This window comes from Hevea brasiliensis, chromosome 5 (genome assembly GCF_030052815.1).
Source record: "Hevea brasiliensis isolate MT/VB/25A 57/8 chromosome 5, ASM3005281v1, whole genome shotgun sequence".
Lineage (NCBI taxonomy): Eukaryota > Viridiplantae > Streptophyta > Magnoliopsida > Malpighiales > Euphorbiaceae > Hevea > Hevea brasiliensis.
The window spans coordinates 110,257,926-110,274,572 of record NC_079497.1 but is presented as its reverse complement, the minus strand read 5'-3'; the positions used below and the strand labels follow the sequence as shown (position 1 = coordinate 110,274,572).

The following is a 16,647-nucleotide window of genomic DNA, read 5'->3' as shown; positions in this document are numbered from 1 at the left end:
ATTTTAAGCCTCTATTTGTTTCCTTAAAAATATATTTTTAAAAATATTGTCTTAAAGGCTAAAGTGTTTAGAAAAATTAATTAATAAAATAAATATTTTTTAATAATTTAAAAAAAACTAAGACCAAGAAAGTCCTTTTAAAATTTTAATAAAATTATTAAAATGCGAAAAAATTATAAAAACATGCATCACATACATATAGACTTTGCTCAATTTAAATCTAAATTAGAGTAAAAATCGATTAAAATTGGATTGATTAGAATGTGTATTGAATAGAATAAAAATTATTATTTTTTATTTTTAAAAAAATTAAAAAATCTCAACGATTGAATTTTATTATAATTGAATGGGATTGAATTGGAACTAACCAAGGGGACCCTGGAGGCCGATTTCAATTCCCCTTAATCTCTGCATTGAACATATATATTCATAGCAACAAGACCTTGACGACCTTGCCTTAAACGTATTATGATGGATGATACGTTGTGTTACAATTTAATTAGAGAAATATGTTGCCTTACTTTTATATATATATATAACATAAAATATTATTATGATTATTATATAAAACGAAAAAAAATACATGGATCCACTACGGCCAGATGTGGGAAATGGCCACGGGACGTCAGCAACAAGAAAAATTTGCAAACCTGCTTGGGCAAGAGAGAGTCCCTATGAATTAATTTCAAGAGCCAAAACAAGACAAAAGAGAGCTACAATCTATCGTGTTATTCACTTAATGAAATAAAAAAATATGAATTAATATAAAATTTTTTTAAATATAAATAAGAATTTCAATTTCTTGTACCTCCAGAGAGATTCTCGTATTCTTGATATAAATAGTCAAAGAAATGGGACATCTCAACAGAAGAAATTTGAAGCCAATGCTATGTTTAATTAATTAGCAATTTTGCACTGGAAAGAGAGTGAGGGAGTTGAATTATGAGAAAGATTTTGCGGCTGCAAGGAAATTTACATGCCCACAATTAAGGATTTAACTTCAATTTAGTTGGCTCCTTCTTCCCAGCACATTGATATGCTTAATTTGTCTGCGACAGGAAATGATTCTTAAGTTGAAATCTCTTCTTGTTTTTCTTCAATTTTCCTGCATGCTTTGTGGTCACTGTAAGGACATTTTTATTTTATTTTACGTCAGATCTTATTATGCTAAGAACAAGTATCCTACAAGAAAGGGTTTTATATTTTTTTATTTGCATATATATCTAGGATATTATGCTTGAGTGATCATACTTAATACTTTTTATTTGCAGATGACATATGTATATATTATGTTTGCCAGAAAGCTTAAGGGGAACAGATATCATGAATGCCTGTAGAGAGGTTGAGACCACAACCAAATGTGATAAACCTACATATTTGCTATAAGGTGTAACTATAGAAAATTTGAACTTATATGAGAATTAGTTTATCAATCCTTAGATTAAATTTTTATATTTAGATTTGTACATTTTACTTATACACTTTAATTAGTTTTACACATATCTCAATATAAATATTTAATCTAATAATTGTTAAGTTCGTTCTCATATGAACTCAAACTTGTATCAGATACATTCTTCACTATATATTTCCAACGAGCACCACCATAGGGCTTGACAATTCTTGTGAAGAGATAAAGAACCCCTAACCTGAAGTGTCATGCACATAAAGCAACATTAGGCGTTCTAGTCACTACAAGTAGGGGGTAGCTAGTGAAGCTCTTGCTTTGACAAACCCTTCCATGGTTGCTGTGCTAGACTGAGACACTAATCCCAAAATACCAATAAATAAGTACCACAGACTCCCCCTTAAAAATAAGCTGTGGTTGCACAACTGTAAGGTAATTGTGGCAGGAGACAAGACTATTGTAGTCCACAAGTACACGTGCCAGTCCACATTAATTGCACTCCAATTGACACTTTCCATTAATTGAATGGGCAAAGATATATAACACATTGTGGTATCAAGTATTAACCGATCCAAAATTTACTTGCTTATTCCCATTTCTTATTTCTATTATCCACTCTCTTAAGCATCGAAGTGTCAAGTTGGGAAGACCCCACCTTAGCCGTTTAACCAGTTATCCTCAACCCTCACCCAGATTTTGTAGCTGTTTTTTAAATGTCTTGTAGTGGATCGTCCTACCTCACCAAACAAATGTTTTAACCTAGCAAGGGGTCGTCCCATCTCTTTTTGTGCCTGCCCAAGTCCATATATAAAATGTCCGTCCAATCCATGTTGAGGTCATTCGAGGATTCACCAGATATCACTAGTTATCAACCTATCATTCAAAAAACTATCCTTATGTAGTGGATGGTGGACCCTTCTAATATGGTATCATGATAAGCTCTTCAAGATAGAGTTACATGCCATTAGAGAGATCCCTTTCAGTGGATGTTTTATATGGAATGACAATTGGTAGACGTCATGTCTTCATCAAGCATTAAATATAAACCTTTTCATTTAAATCAAGCAACTGAGTCAATTGGGTTCTATTCAATCTTTACATACCATTCTCTCTATAATCATCCATTTTTATCTTTTAAAAAATAATAAATCCAATAAAGTTAAGTGAAAATCATGTAATGAATCCACATAAATCTCTCAAACTGGGGATTTCAGTGTGAAAGAAGAATATTCTGTCAATAAAGATGTGGTCATGGAATTTTTTTCTAATAATTTTAGGGGCTATCAGTTATCAATTATGTTTTCTAATTTTAGTTTGTATTATTCAATGTTGATACCAAATCTAACTTTTTTCTGCATTGGCATATTTGCTTCTTCCTTTTGTCTTCAACATGTTGGATAAAATGCTAATGTGTGTTCTTTTTGTCATTTTCTTGTGTAAACCAAAAAAAAAAAAAAAAAAATCTCTGTACTGAGATAAAAAAGAATGAGCCTTTATATAAATTCTTAAGCATGAGTCTTGCCACCTCCACGCATATATAGTTCTAAAATTAAAGGTGGATTTACCATTTGTTCTTAAACTATGTGAATTCCTTAGATTATTTTCAACTCTTTTTATCTCATAACACAATGGAAAGGTAACACAGGCATTATATAAAAATTAAAAACAATTACTCTAAGTCGCAAATGTTAGAGTAAGCATTATTTAATTTAAATCGAAAAATTGAATTAAATTATTTATTTTTTTTATTCTATTTTTTATATAATTAGATTAGATTTATTTAAAAAAAGTAATTTCAATTAATTCAACTTTAAAAAAATAATTAAATTCAATTTATTTAATTTTATTGAATTATAAATTATATTCACCTGATTTGATCGAACTCACACCTCAAACAAATGTCAAGGTTTCATCTTATTATTTTTAATTAAGAATTTTAAAACAATAAATAACAACACCATTATTAATAAGATCATCATAACAAATACCCTTTATCATCTAAAGAAAAAGAAGTGCAATTAATTAAAAAAAAATATTCGACATATAGTTGAATATGCTTTTAGAATATTTAGGATTCCCTTCTATATATTCTCTTTGAGAGTTATATATTAATAATTAAGCCATTGGATGCATTAGTTATTATTAAAATTCTCCATTGCTAATATAAAAAGAAAAATGGTTTAGTAATTCAAATATGAATTTGCCTGGAAGCAGAAGAGGGTATATGGCTCAACGTGAAACACATTTTCTTTTAAGCATTTTCAATATTACCCCTCAATTACCTGAAGGGCTGAGCTAAATTCAATCCGTTTTGCAACATAACATTGTTTATTGACCATTAGGCCAAAACTGGGCCGCCTTTTGCAGGTCTTTGATGCGTCCCTACCGCAAGTGCACGGGTCGTACAAGTAGTATAGAAAAGATATCGATCCCACGAGGAGTTGTGTTAATGATTGAATTTTTTGATATAAAAAGTTGAGTAAATTGAATATATTTTTTTGAAATTAAAGTAATGAATTGATGGGCAATGGAGTATGAAATCTAAATTTGCAAAATTAATATTCTATTCAACAATGTATTAATTAAACTAAAATTGCATCAAATTGAAATAAGCAAGTTCAAATATGGCAATATTCAAAATGGCAAGTAATTAAATTCGATTAGAAATTAACAATGGTAAAAAGGCGATTCCGGAGTTCGGGATTTCATATTCGAGCTATTTTGGGATTTTAAATTGGTTATCCAATCTTATGAAACTTATGGGTTTTAAGGAGATTAATTCTTAAATCCTTTGAATTCCCTTTCGAGTGAGACAAAGAGTACCTTAATCAAACTAATCCTACTTTCGTGGAGTTAGAATTAATTAAGACCCATTAAGTTCTTTAATTAATCTGTGAATCCTCTTAATCCTTAGCCTATTTCTAGGTCTAAGTTAATTAAGTCCAATTTCTTGATTATCTATCACAAGGCCTTCTCCTTTCGGTGCTTCAACCATGGATTAAGAACATCACTTAATGGGATCCTACACTAAGCATGTCATTAAGCATACAAGAAATGAATAAAACTCATTAAGACCACAAAATATGGATTACCCAATCAAAATCCACAAAATATCTCAAATATTACAACCCTTACTCCAGAATCAAAAGTAAACTACTCACTATCCATAATGCTTACAAGATATATTGAGTTTAAATGGAAATAAAGCTTTAATCTAAGCTAATGAATAAGAAATTAAACACTAGAAATGTAGAAAAATGTAAGGAAAGAAAGAAATCTGCAAATCTTGGTTGAAAATGGTGTGGAAGGTGAAAGTGACTCTTCAAATTCTGCCTCTACTCTCCTTTCCTTTTCTGCTCCTTGTCTCTTCCTTCTAAAATGGGAAAATGGGACTATTTATAGCATTTTCTGACATGGAGCCCTAAAATGGTATGTTCTAGGAGGAATTATTTGAGGGAATCTCCTGCCAGCTCATTAATGAACTCTTTATGGGACTGCATAAGTGGACTGCATAAGTTATGCAGTCCCTTATGCGATTTTACCGGTTCTGAGTCACTTATGCGAAATCGCATGACTTGGTGCATAGGTTATGCACAATTCCGTGAAGGTGCATAAGGAGGCGAGAATGTGCATAAGCTATGCGATCTCCTTATGCACATTTCGGTGGTTCTCGAACGATGATCTTTCTCCTTATGCAGATCTGCATAGCTTATGCGGCAAGTTATGCACAGTTTAGTCAATGCATATTTCAGCTTGAAAACCTGTTTTTGACATCTTTGGCTGTAGAAGACACTCCTCAATGGCAAAATTCTCTTCAGTCCTTCAAAAACACCATTTTTCCTACAAAACAAATTAAAAATTACAAATTAATGCAAAATTGATAACTGTGAAAAACTAATTAATTAACTAATGAAATTAGCTAAAAATGGCTAATAATCAAATAAAAATGGTTATAAAATTAGACCTAAATGACTATGCAAAATGTATGCATCAAATACCCCCAAACTCAAGCTTTTGCTTGTCCTCAAGCAAACTTTAGAATGTGATGCAAAGTTTTTAGGGGTGCCTTATCCAAAGAGCTATGAAAATTACCAATTGAAGTAACTTAACACACCTTCAGCCATACCAGCAATCCATATACCCATCCTTCAAAATGCAAAGAATTTAATGCTTATCCAAGCTTTCACCGCTTAGCCATCAAGTCAATTATCATTCAAAATCCCCAAACCAACCAATCAAAAGAGAGGGTCATGCTCGAAAGAAATTCTAGAACAATCAATAGTCAAAGTGTCTCTATATGGAATGATGGAATTGAATGAATGAATGAATAGTTTTCCAATCCCATAGGCAAATTCCCTACTCCTATCTCCACTAATGTAGCAAGTACTATCAAGAGATCAAAGGTCTTTTTAGGGATGTAATGGGGCCATGGGATTCAAAAAGAGGCTAAGAAGAAAGATGGGTAAAAAGTATTCAAAGCATGAGAATATTTTCAATTTTGAAACATAAGGTACACTTTATTATATCTTTTTCTCTCTTTTTTTTTTATACATAGGAGAAAGAAATACACAATGAGGATTGTCAAGTGCTAGCATATTTTACAAGACACATAAAATGGAGGGACATTTTGATACTTTAGACTTGTATTTTGCATTTTCTTTTGATGCTTGTCCCTAAAATTTGCCACCCCCAAACTCATTTCTTTTAATACTTTGGGTGGATTTCTTTCATTTTGAATGACAATGGTGAAAAGCACATATACTAGCACTTTTTACAAGATGACAAGCATTTCTTCTCCTTTTTATTGTATATTTTTTTCTTCTCTTTTTTTTTATTTTTATTTCTATTATTTTTAGAAAGTGTACCTAATATTCAATATTATTCTCATGAAAAGGGTTGGAGTGTTTGGTTCATTGGCTAGGTAGCAATAAGGGTTTCAAGAAAAATTAGGAATAAAAAGGTTCAAAGGGGTTTGCAAGGGTTAATTTTAATTAGGAAAAAGGCCAAAGGTTTAAAATGAGAAGGTTTAAATCAAAGAATGCCTAATCATCTCTCTTTTCAAGTATAAGCTGGTATTTCGCCTTGAAAGGTTTAGAAAATTTGTTCTAGGATTGGTGAGACATCATTTGACTACCTTATATCCAATAACTCCCTCTAAACACTTCCATCTCCAAATGACTAGTTGGGTGGCTTTTTGGCTAAGAAGATATAGGCAAGGGATAGACACTTCAAAACCTTGCACCTTTTAGGAAACTTTCAATCCACAAACCCAACTAAAAGGTGAGTCAAATCACTCTCATAGGCACATTTTCAATACTCAAGGGATTTGGCAAAAGATTTTAATGCATGGTGCATGATTCCTAAAATGAGTAATGCATTAACTAAATGGAGGAAGTCTATTTGTATGCAATGTGTACAATTTCTAAGTGATGTATAATGTGTGTGTAAATGTGTTATGTATATGTATGTGTGGAAATATATGTAAAATATTTACAATATATGTAAATGAAATGGGATGAGATGTTCCTATACTCAAAATGTGAAAAATGAAGCAAAAATCAAAATGTTAAAGCCAAAAATCAAAATGTGCACCCCCAAACTCAAAATTGGACATTGTCCTCAATGTCTCAAGTAGTGGATAACCAAAACTCAAAGCAAATAATATGGACCAGGAATTGTAAAAATTAAGAGCAAAAAGAAAGAGTTACCTGGGTGCAGAACATGTGCATAAGTAGGGTGCATAAGCCGTGCGGTTCTGCATAAGTGGCAATATGGGTTGCATAGGCTATGTAGGACATTTACATAAGGGGAATACAGCCTGTGCAGTTATGCATAAGTAGCAGAAGGGGTTGCACAGGCTGTGCAAAATTTCTGCATAAGGAAATTCATAGCCTGTGCAGTGTATACAAAAGCTGCTGCATGAGGATTGGCAAAGGGAAATGTACAACCAGCAGTAGAAACATTTGAAATATATACAAAGTATGGGCAAATATGTACAAAATGGCAATAAGTGCAATGAAAATCAAAGAAGACTAATGTAATAGCTATCCAATAAAACTTCAAGAAAAACAGAATTTAAAACAAACTAATTCAAAACAAACAAACATAATTCAAAACAAACTATAAATGTTTGAACATATTTACAAAGAAAAGGTCCTATAAGATTGAACAAAAGTAAAACAGAAGCTAATCTAGTTCTATTGTTTTGCCCTTGTCCAAAGATGTTGCTAATAATGGTGTCACGCTTCTCTCGAAATGATGGTCTTTGGAGGAGGTGATGGAGGTGGAGGTGGCATGCCCAAAAAGATCATGAGTTGCTTCACCATCTCCTTCAATTCTTTCTGCTTGTCCCTGGTTTCCATGACAAGGTCAAATAGGTGATCATGACGATCCTTGAGTGTATCAAGATCAGTGTCAAGCTTCCTATCCACAAAGTATATATCATCACTAAGCCTGTCAAGATAGGTGAATAAGGCTTTAGTGTTGAATGCAGGAGGGGCTGTGGAAGAGGAAGGTTCAGCTGTAGGAGGTATGGGTTTGCAGAGGTCTTTGGGATATCTGTGCAGCCGAGGGGTGGGGTAGGTGTAGTAGGGTGCTGTGGGACGGATGGGAAGGGTTGGGTTTCTGGTTGTGCAAGGGGCTCAGTTTCTGCTGCAGGTTGGGCAGTATCAAAATATGACAAATTGAACCCTGTTTTGGTTAAGTGTGCAGTATCAAAATATAAAGTGTCCACAAGTGCTGGTATTGAGTGCTCTGCAGGATTAAAACCAAAATGCTTGGCTATGACAGTGATGAGCCCACCCAAAACAATGTCACCTATGGATTTGGTGGCAATATGCAGCACATGCTCACAAAAGAAATAACCAGGAGAAACCTTAACTTTGTGAAATGCACACCATAACATAAATAGTTCAGATTTTCCCACAGCCCCAGAACTAGTCCCTCTGCCCAATATGGTGCTAGCAATCAGTCTATGAATAAACCTAAGTGCAGGGTCAAGTATTTGGGATGTTTTTGATCTTCCAGCAGAGAAAGTTTGAGGTTGGTTTGTGATGATTCTCCAAAATTGGGCAGCATTCCAAATGCCCTTGTTGGCTACCTCTACTCCAGTATGTGGTACTCTAAATAACCCATCAATTGCAAAACCAAAAATGCTATGAAATTAATCCAATGACAGCTCTCTATTTTGCCCCAAGCATCTAAATTTCATAATTGGTTTATGGTCTACATCATGCAATTTAAGGGTAGCAGAGAATGAAGAAATAAACTCCAAAACTAGAGTTGGATAAACTATCTCCTGTTTATGCACAAATTCCATCCAACCCATACCATCAAGATATGCAACTACATTGTCAAATAAACCAAGGGATTGTAGAGAATCGGCAGAAATATACCTAGTGGGTTGTACCCTTCTATCCTTGAGTCTCTTAAAAGCTGCCTTTTGAATTGTATCAGGAAGAGGCCAAGGTAGCTTTGATACATGTGAGGCTGCCGAAATTGTCTTTTTGCTGGAAGAGGGTGTAGAGGCTGGAGCTTTTGGCTTTTTGGGTGGCGGTTCCGACAATGGGGTGGGTGGTTCTTTGCGTTTGGATAGAGGAGGGGCAGAGGACATGGGTTTCACAGATTTTGACCGGATTTTACGTTTGTACATGGTTGGGGGAGGTGGTGGGGGTGTCGCTTGTGGAGGAGAATTGGGAGTGGGGGGTATCGTTGACAATGGCGAGACTTCGAGAGGAGAAGCTGGACGGGAATGGGGAGGCGACTCCATTGCCGATGGAGAAGATGGAAGAGATAAGGGGGAAAGAAGAAAATCGAAGAAGAATGAGAATTAGGGCAAATGTAGTGAGAATCGAAATGGAGAAGAAGGTGTGAGGAGGAGTTATGCCGGAATGAGGATTGTGAGAGAAGAAGGACAGTGAACAGGGTTTATCGGGGTGAAGGTGGGAAAGAAAAAGGAAAAAAATTTGATTTAAATGGGTTTTGTAAAAGACTGCATAAGGGGAAAGTGCATGTGCATAGCTTATGCACCAGCTTATGCAAGTGTTGCCCTGTTTTGAAGTTCAGAAAAATATGTCATGCAGAAGTGCATAGGCCATGCACGCTGCTTATGCAGGTCTCGGCAACTTTTGAAATTTGGGAAGTGAAGTCATGCGGGAGTGCATAAGTTATGCACTCCCCTTATGCACCTCTCGGCGGATTTGGCTTTTCAGAGAATCAGGTCATGCAGAAGTGCATAAGTCATGCACCTTCCTTATGCACTCTTCGGCAATTTTTGGAATTTGGGTTGGTGGTCATGCAGATGTGCATAAGCTATGCACTCTGCTTATGCACTCTTCGGTGGGTTTTGAGATTCAGAGTATGAGGTCATGCAGAAGTGCATAAGCTATGCACTCTGCTTATGCATGTCTTGGCAGCTTTTGGAATTCAGAGTCTTTGGTTATGCAGAAGTGCATAAGTCATGCACTCTGCTTATGCACCCCTCAGCAAGTTTGGTTTTTCTGGGTTTCTAGTCATGCAGAAGTGCATAAGCTATGCACTCTGCTTATGCACCCCTCGGCAGGTTTGGAGATTCAGAGTATGAGGTCATGCAGAAGTGCATAAGTTATGCACTCTGCTTATGCAGACTTCGGCAGAGAGAGAAAATGAAGAATTTGAAGTTATGCAAATGTGCATAGGTCATGCACTCTGCTTATGCAGGTTTCGAAAGATGTGAAATTTGACAAAATTAGGCTATGCAGAGTTGCATAAGCTATGCACTCTCCTTATGCACTTGCAATAAAGGTGAAAAATGGCAAGAATTGTGGTTATGCAGGATTGCATAAGCTATGCAGTTGCTTATGCACAATTCAACAAGATTAAGATTGCAATGGAACATGATTTGCAAGTGTGAAAAATACCCTAGAATGAAGAAATATAATTCCATGAAGCATAAACCATGAGAAATTTTCACCAAAAACACATCAATATATACAAAGTTCATCAAAAATGCATCACACAAGCATGTAAAAATGGATCCTACATAAAAGACCTTTGAGAACTATGCCATTTTGACTCAAATTCTGCAAATCAACATTTAGCACATAAAACTCCATAAAATCTGCATGAAGTTGCATCTATTCAAAAGTGAGAAATGAACTCTCTAAGTTTTGCCAAGAAAATGCAGCATTTCTACCTTGAATCCTACAACCCAAAGAAGCTCAAAACTGCAAAAATGACTCACTTACCACTATATTAACATTATAAGCACAAATATTAAAAAGTTACACACCCAACCTCACCAAAAACACAAGCCAGCTGCTGCAAACACCCTTTTTGCTGCAGATTCCATTTTTTTTTTTTTTTTGCTCTGCATAAACCAGATAGCAGCCCAAGGACAGAATCTATCTGCTGCAGACTTTTACTTGCTGCAGATTGCACTTTTCCTCTGCATAAACCAGATTGCAGCTCCTGCACAGGTTATGCAGCAAAAACCAATCAGTTCTTTTAAAGGACAAAATTTTCAAGTTAAGAATCACTTCCCCAACAGTTCACCAGCCTTTCTTCATTGAATTACATCTACAAGGGACAAGATTTAACAATGTCAAAAATTGAATTTGGGGAAATTTAAGATAAAAACAAAATCAATGAAAATGAAAGTAAATTAGCAAAAGCAAAATAAAAGGACTTGGGATGCCTCCCAAGAGGGCTAATTTATAGTCCTTAGCTGGACTCTTCATGAATTTCACTGAAAAGAGGTGAGGGATTGGAGAGCTTGTAACAGCTTGCTCCTATTATTGGGTCTCCAGTTATGTAATGTTTCAATCTATGCCCATTGACCTTAAAATTCCCAGATTTTTCACTCCAATTTTCTATTGCTCCATAAGGGAAAACCTTAGAAACTCTATATGGACCAATCCACCTTGACTTGAGTTTTCCAGGGAACAATTTCAATCTTGAGTTGAACAACAAAACTAAATCACCTTCTTTGAATTCCTTTTTCCTCAGATGCTTATCATGCCAAACTTTAGTTCTTTCTTTGTAAATACGGGCACTTTCATAAGCATCCATCCTCAATTCCTCAAGCTCATTAAGTTGTAACAACCTTTTCTCACCAGCTTGCTTAAGATCAAAATTCAAGGTTTGAATGGCCCAATATGCTCTATGTTCTAGCTCCACAGGTAAATGACAAGACTTGCCATACACCAACCTAAAGGGAGTAGTTCCTATAGGGGTTTTGTAGGCAGTCCTATATGCCCATAAAGCATCATCTAGTTTGATAGACCAATCTTTCCGAGAATTGTTCACTGTTTTCTCCAAAATATGCTTGAGCTCTCTATTAGAAATTTCAACTTGTCCTGAAGTTTGAGGGTGGTATGGGGTAGCTATCTTGTGCACTACACCATACTTCCTCATTAGGCTCTCAAATTGCTTATTACAAAAATGGGAACCCCCATCACTAATTATAGCCCTAGGAGCTCCAAATCTGCTCAAGACAATTTTCTTCAAGAATTTCACTACCACTCTAGCATCATTAGTTGGAGTTGCAATAGCTTCCACCCACTTTGACACATAGTCAACTCCAACTAAGATGTATCTATTACCATATGAAGGAGGGAATGACCCCATAAAATCTATTCCCCAAACATCAAATAATTCCACTTCAAGAATATTATTTAGGGGCATTTGATCTCTTTTTGACAAATTTCCACTCCTTTGACATTTATCACAATCCGACACAAATTTCCTCACATCCTTAAAAAGATTTGGCCAAAAGAAACCAGCTTGCAAAATTTTACTAGCTGTTTTAGAGATTCCAAAATGTCCTCCATAATCAGAAGCATGGCAATGATGCATAATACTCTGTACCTCCTCTTCAGGAATACATCTTCTAATTAGACCATCACAACATCTCCTAAAGAGTAAAGGATCATCCCATCTATAAAATTTCACCTCATGCAAAAACTTTTTCTTTTGTTGCCATGTCATACCTAGAGGTAAAACTCCACAAGATGGATAATTCACAAAGTCTGCATACCAAGGTAGTTTAGCAACAAGAGAGAAAAGTTGTTCATCCAAGAAAAACTCATCAATAGGGATTTCATCCAATTCTTCACCATCTAATTTCAACCTACTAAGATTATCAGCAACTACATTTTCAGCTCCCTTCTTATCTCTAATCTCCAAATCAAACTCTTGTAGCATTAGAATCCACCTAATGAACCTAGGCTTAGCCTCCTTTTTACGGAGCAAATACCTGATGGCTGCATGATTTGAAAATATAACCATCTTTGAATCAATAATGTAAGGTCTGAACTTTTCCAATGCAAAGACAATTGCTAAAAATTCCCTTTCAGTTGTTGCATAATTTGTTTGAGCCTCATCCAATGTTCTACTAGCATAATAAATAGCATAAGCCTTTTTGTCCTTTCTTTGACCAAGAACAGCCCCAATTGCATAGTTGCTAGCATAACACATAATTTCAAAAGGTAGGCTCCAATCAGGTGGTTGCATGATTGGTGCAGTGATAAGAGCTTGCTTCAACCTGCAAAAGGCATCCAAACACTCTTGGTCAAATACAAATGGTGTGTCATTACTTAACAAAATTAGACAAAGGTTTAGCTATTTTAGAAAAATCCTTGATAAAGCGTCTGTAGAACCCGGCGTGTCCTAGAAAACTTCGAATTCCTTTGACATTGGTAGGAGGAGCCATCTTCTCTATCACTTCAACCTTGGCTTTATCAACCTCTATTCCTCTGTTAGACACCAAATGTCCAAGCACTATCCCTTCCTAAACCATGAAATGACACTTTTCCCAGTTTAACACAAGGTCAGTATCTGCACATCGCTGCAAAACTTTAGAAAGGTTAGCCAAGCATATATCAAATGAAGATCCATAAACAGAGAAATCGTCCATAAAAACCTCCATTATGTCTTCAATGAAATCTGAGAAGATTGCCATCATGCACCTTTGAAAAGTGGCTGGTGCATTACACAACCCAAATGGCATCCTTCTATAAGCAAAGGTTCCATATGGACAAGTAAAAGTAGTTTTCTCTTGATCATTTGGATGGATAGGGATTTGAAAAAAACCTGAATATCCATCTAAATAGCAAAAGTAAGAATGTCTAGCCAGTCTTTCTAACATCTGATCAATGAAGGGAAGTGGAAAATGATCTTTTCTAGTGGCAACATTTAATTTTCTGTAATCTATGCACATTCGCCAACTAGTCACTGTTCTGGTGGGAATTAATTCATTATTTTCATTTTTGACCACTGTCATTCCACCCTTTTTTGGGACAACATGTACTGGGCTCACCCAAGTACTGTTTGAGATGGGATATATGATCCCTGCATCAAGCAACTTCAAAATTTCCTTTTTAACAACTTCTTTCATATTTGGGTTCAACCTCCTCTGATGTTCAATAGATGGCTTACAATTTTCTTCCAAAATGATTCTATGCATGCAAAAGTGTGGGCTTATTCCCTTAATGTCATCTATGGTGTGTCCTAAGACTTTCCTAAATTGCCTCAACACTCTTAACAACTTATCAGCCTCTAAAGTACTCAAATTTGCATTTACAATTACTGGATAAGTGTTATTGGTGCCAAGAAATTCATACCTGAGCTGAGAAGGAAGTTGCTTAAGTTCTACCTTAGGTGCATCTTCTTCCTTGAATGATGGTTGCTTAAATTCGACTTTTTCCTCTTGTGTGAGTTGAAAAACTTGAGCAGAAATGAATGGTGGACTACCCTCTAGATGTTGAGCATATGCAGCTATATGAGGGTTGTCATAATCTATGCCTCCTCCATGAACCAAACAATTTTCAAGTGGATCTTCTGGATATTTCTTTCTGAAGTGTTCTTCAACCAACTCATCAATGATATCAACTCTCAAGCAAGTATCAGCTTCAGAATGATGCTTTTTCATAGTGTTATTAATATTGAAAACCAATTGCTCTTCACCAACCCTAAGAGTCAATTTTTCTCCCTTAACATCAATCAATGCTCCTGCTATAGCCAGGAAAGGCCTTCCCAAGATAATTGGAATATTAAAATCTTCCTCCATGTCCAAGATGACAAAGTCAACAGGTATGTAGAACTTCCCAACCTTCAGAGGCACATTCTCCAAAATCCCTTCAGGATACTTAATTGACCTGTCAGCTAACTGAAGAGAAATGTGGGTTGGTTTAAGATCTCCCATATTGAGCTTCTCATAAATGGAAAGGGGCATAAGGCTAACACTAGCCCCTAAATCACATAGAGCTTTTGTAGAACAAGACTCTCCAATGTGGCATGGAATTGAAAAACTCCCTGGATCCTTGAGCTTTGGAGGAAGTTTCCTTTGGAGGATAGCACTACATTCTTCTGTCAAAGCTACAGTCTCATGATCTTCAAGTTTCCTCTTGTTTGAAAGAATTTCTTTCAAGAATTTTGCATAAGAGGGCATTTGTGAAAGAGCATCAACAAAAGGCACATTTATGTAAAGTTTCTTCAAAACCTCTAAGAACTTCCCAAATTGCCTATCAAGCTTGGCTTTGTGAAATCTTTGTGGGAAGGGAAGTTGTGGCTTGTAGGGCTCAGGAGGTATATATTTCTCTTCCTTCTCTTCAATTTCCTCTTTACATTTTTCTGCACTCTCTTGTTTTTCACTCTCATCAGTTTCTTTCTCATTTTCTCTCTTCTCATTGTTTTCACTCTTCTCATTATTTATAACTTTTCCACTTCTTAAAGTAATAGCTTGACACTGCTCTCTTGGGTTTTCTGGTTGACTTGGAAGCTTTCCAAAAGATTTAGCACCTGATGAAGATGCTTGTTGTGCAATCTGATTTTCCAGCATTCTTTTATGTGTCTGCATCTGTTCCAGCCTTGCTTTCATCTCTCTCATCTCCTCATCATGCTTATTTTGGTTAGCAAGAATCTGTTGCAATAAAGCTTTAGTGGTGGAATTTCGTTCTTGCTGTTTTGGTGGAGGGTTCATATTTTTCTGCTGAAAATTAGGCAATGGTTGCCTATTTTGCTGATATGGAACTTGACTTTGCTGTTGTGGTTGAAAATTCTGATTTGGAACTTGACTTTGCTGATTTCCCCATGAAAAGTTGGGATGATTCCTCCAATTTGGATTGTAAGTTTGAGAGTAAGGATTCCCCATTTGCTTGTTTCCATAATTACCAACATATGCTGCTTGTTCTCCATAATCTACTCCACAGCTGGTAGTTTCCTCTGCATAAGCCACTTGTTGTGAACTTCCAGCTGATGATGTTGAACTAACCAACACACTCAAGTCTTCCATCTTCTTAGCCAAAACATTAGTAAGTGCATCAAATTTTGCATTAATCATGTTGAATGGATCAAGATCATACATTCCAGCAGCTTGCCTTTTTTGAGTTGGAGCTGGTCCTCTTGGACTACTCCAAAGATGAGTATTCTTTGCAATTTTCTCCAATAGCTCATAAGCTTCATCTTCATGCTTCATAATAAATTCTCCTCCTGTTTGAGCATCAATAATCCCTCTAATTGCAGGAGTGACATTTGTGTAGAAATTCTGATTTATCATCCATTTCGGAATGGCATGATGTGGGCATAATCTCTCTAATTCTTTCCATCTCATCCATGACTCATAAAGAGTTTCATCTTCTCTTCGTCTGAAAGCTGTCATTTGATTCCTCAACTCTTGAGTTTTTCCAGGTGAAAAATATTGTGCAAGAAATGCATCAGTGAGTTGCTCCCAATTTGTAATGGAGTTGTGAGGTAAAGAATCAAGCCAATCCAATGCTCTATCTTTCAAAGAGAATGGGAATAGCTTCAATCTTGCTGCATCATCAGACACTCCAGGTTGTTTTTGCATGTCGCAAATCATAGCAAACTTCTTCAGATGTGTATGTGGATTTTCAGAAGGATGTCCTCCAAATTGAGAATTCTGAATCATTTGAAGGACTCCAAAATCCATCTTGTAGCTATTTGCATCAATTCTTGGTCTTGCTATGCTTTCTCTCAAGTCATCAAAATGAGGAAAAGCATGATCCATCATACTTCCCCTAGGCACGTTTGCATTAACAACTTCTTCCCCTTGGGCTTCATTTTCATTGTTTTGACCATTTCCAGCATTACCAACACCAATTCTAATTCTTTCATCAGCCATGTCTGCTTCAATTTTGGTTTCTCTCAAAGCTTCTTTTCTTTTTCTAGTTTCTTTCTTGTTGGCCTTACAAAATTTCTCAATTTCAGGATCAAACAATAAGGATGTGTCACTTGTGCTTCTA

At 35.8% G+C, this 16,647-nt stretch overlaps 1 non-coding gene across 1 annotated transcript; it reads left to right on the top strand.

Moving 5' to 3' along the window:
• The first annotated feature begins 15,951 nt into the window (after positions 1-15,951).
• On the top strand, positions 15,952-16,059 carry LOC131180433 (small nucleolar RNA R71). Its single transcript, XR_009149207.1, has one exon. It is a non-coding gene; the product is annotated as a small nucleolar RNA R71 (small nucleolar RNA).
• Positions 16,060-16,647: the final 588 nt, after the last annotated feature.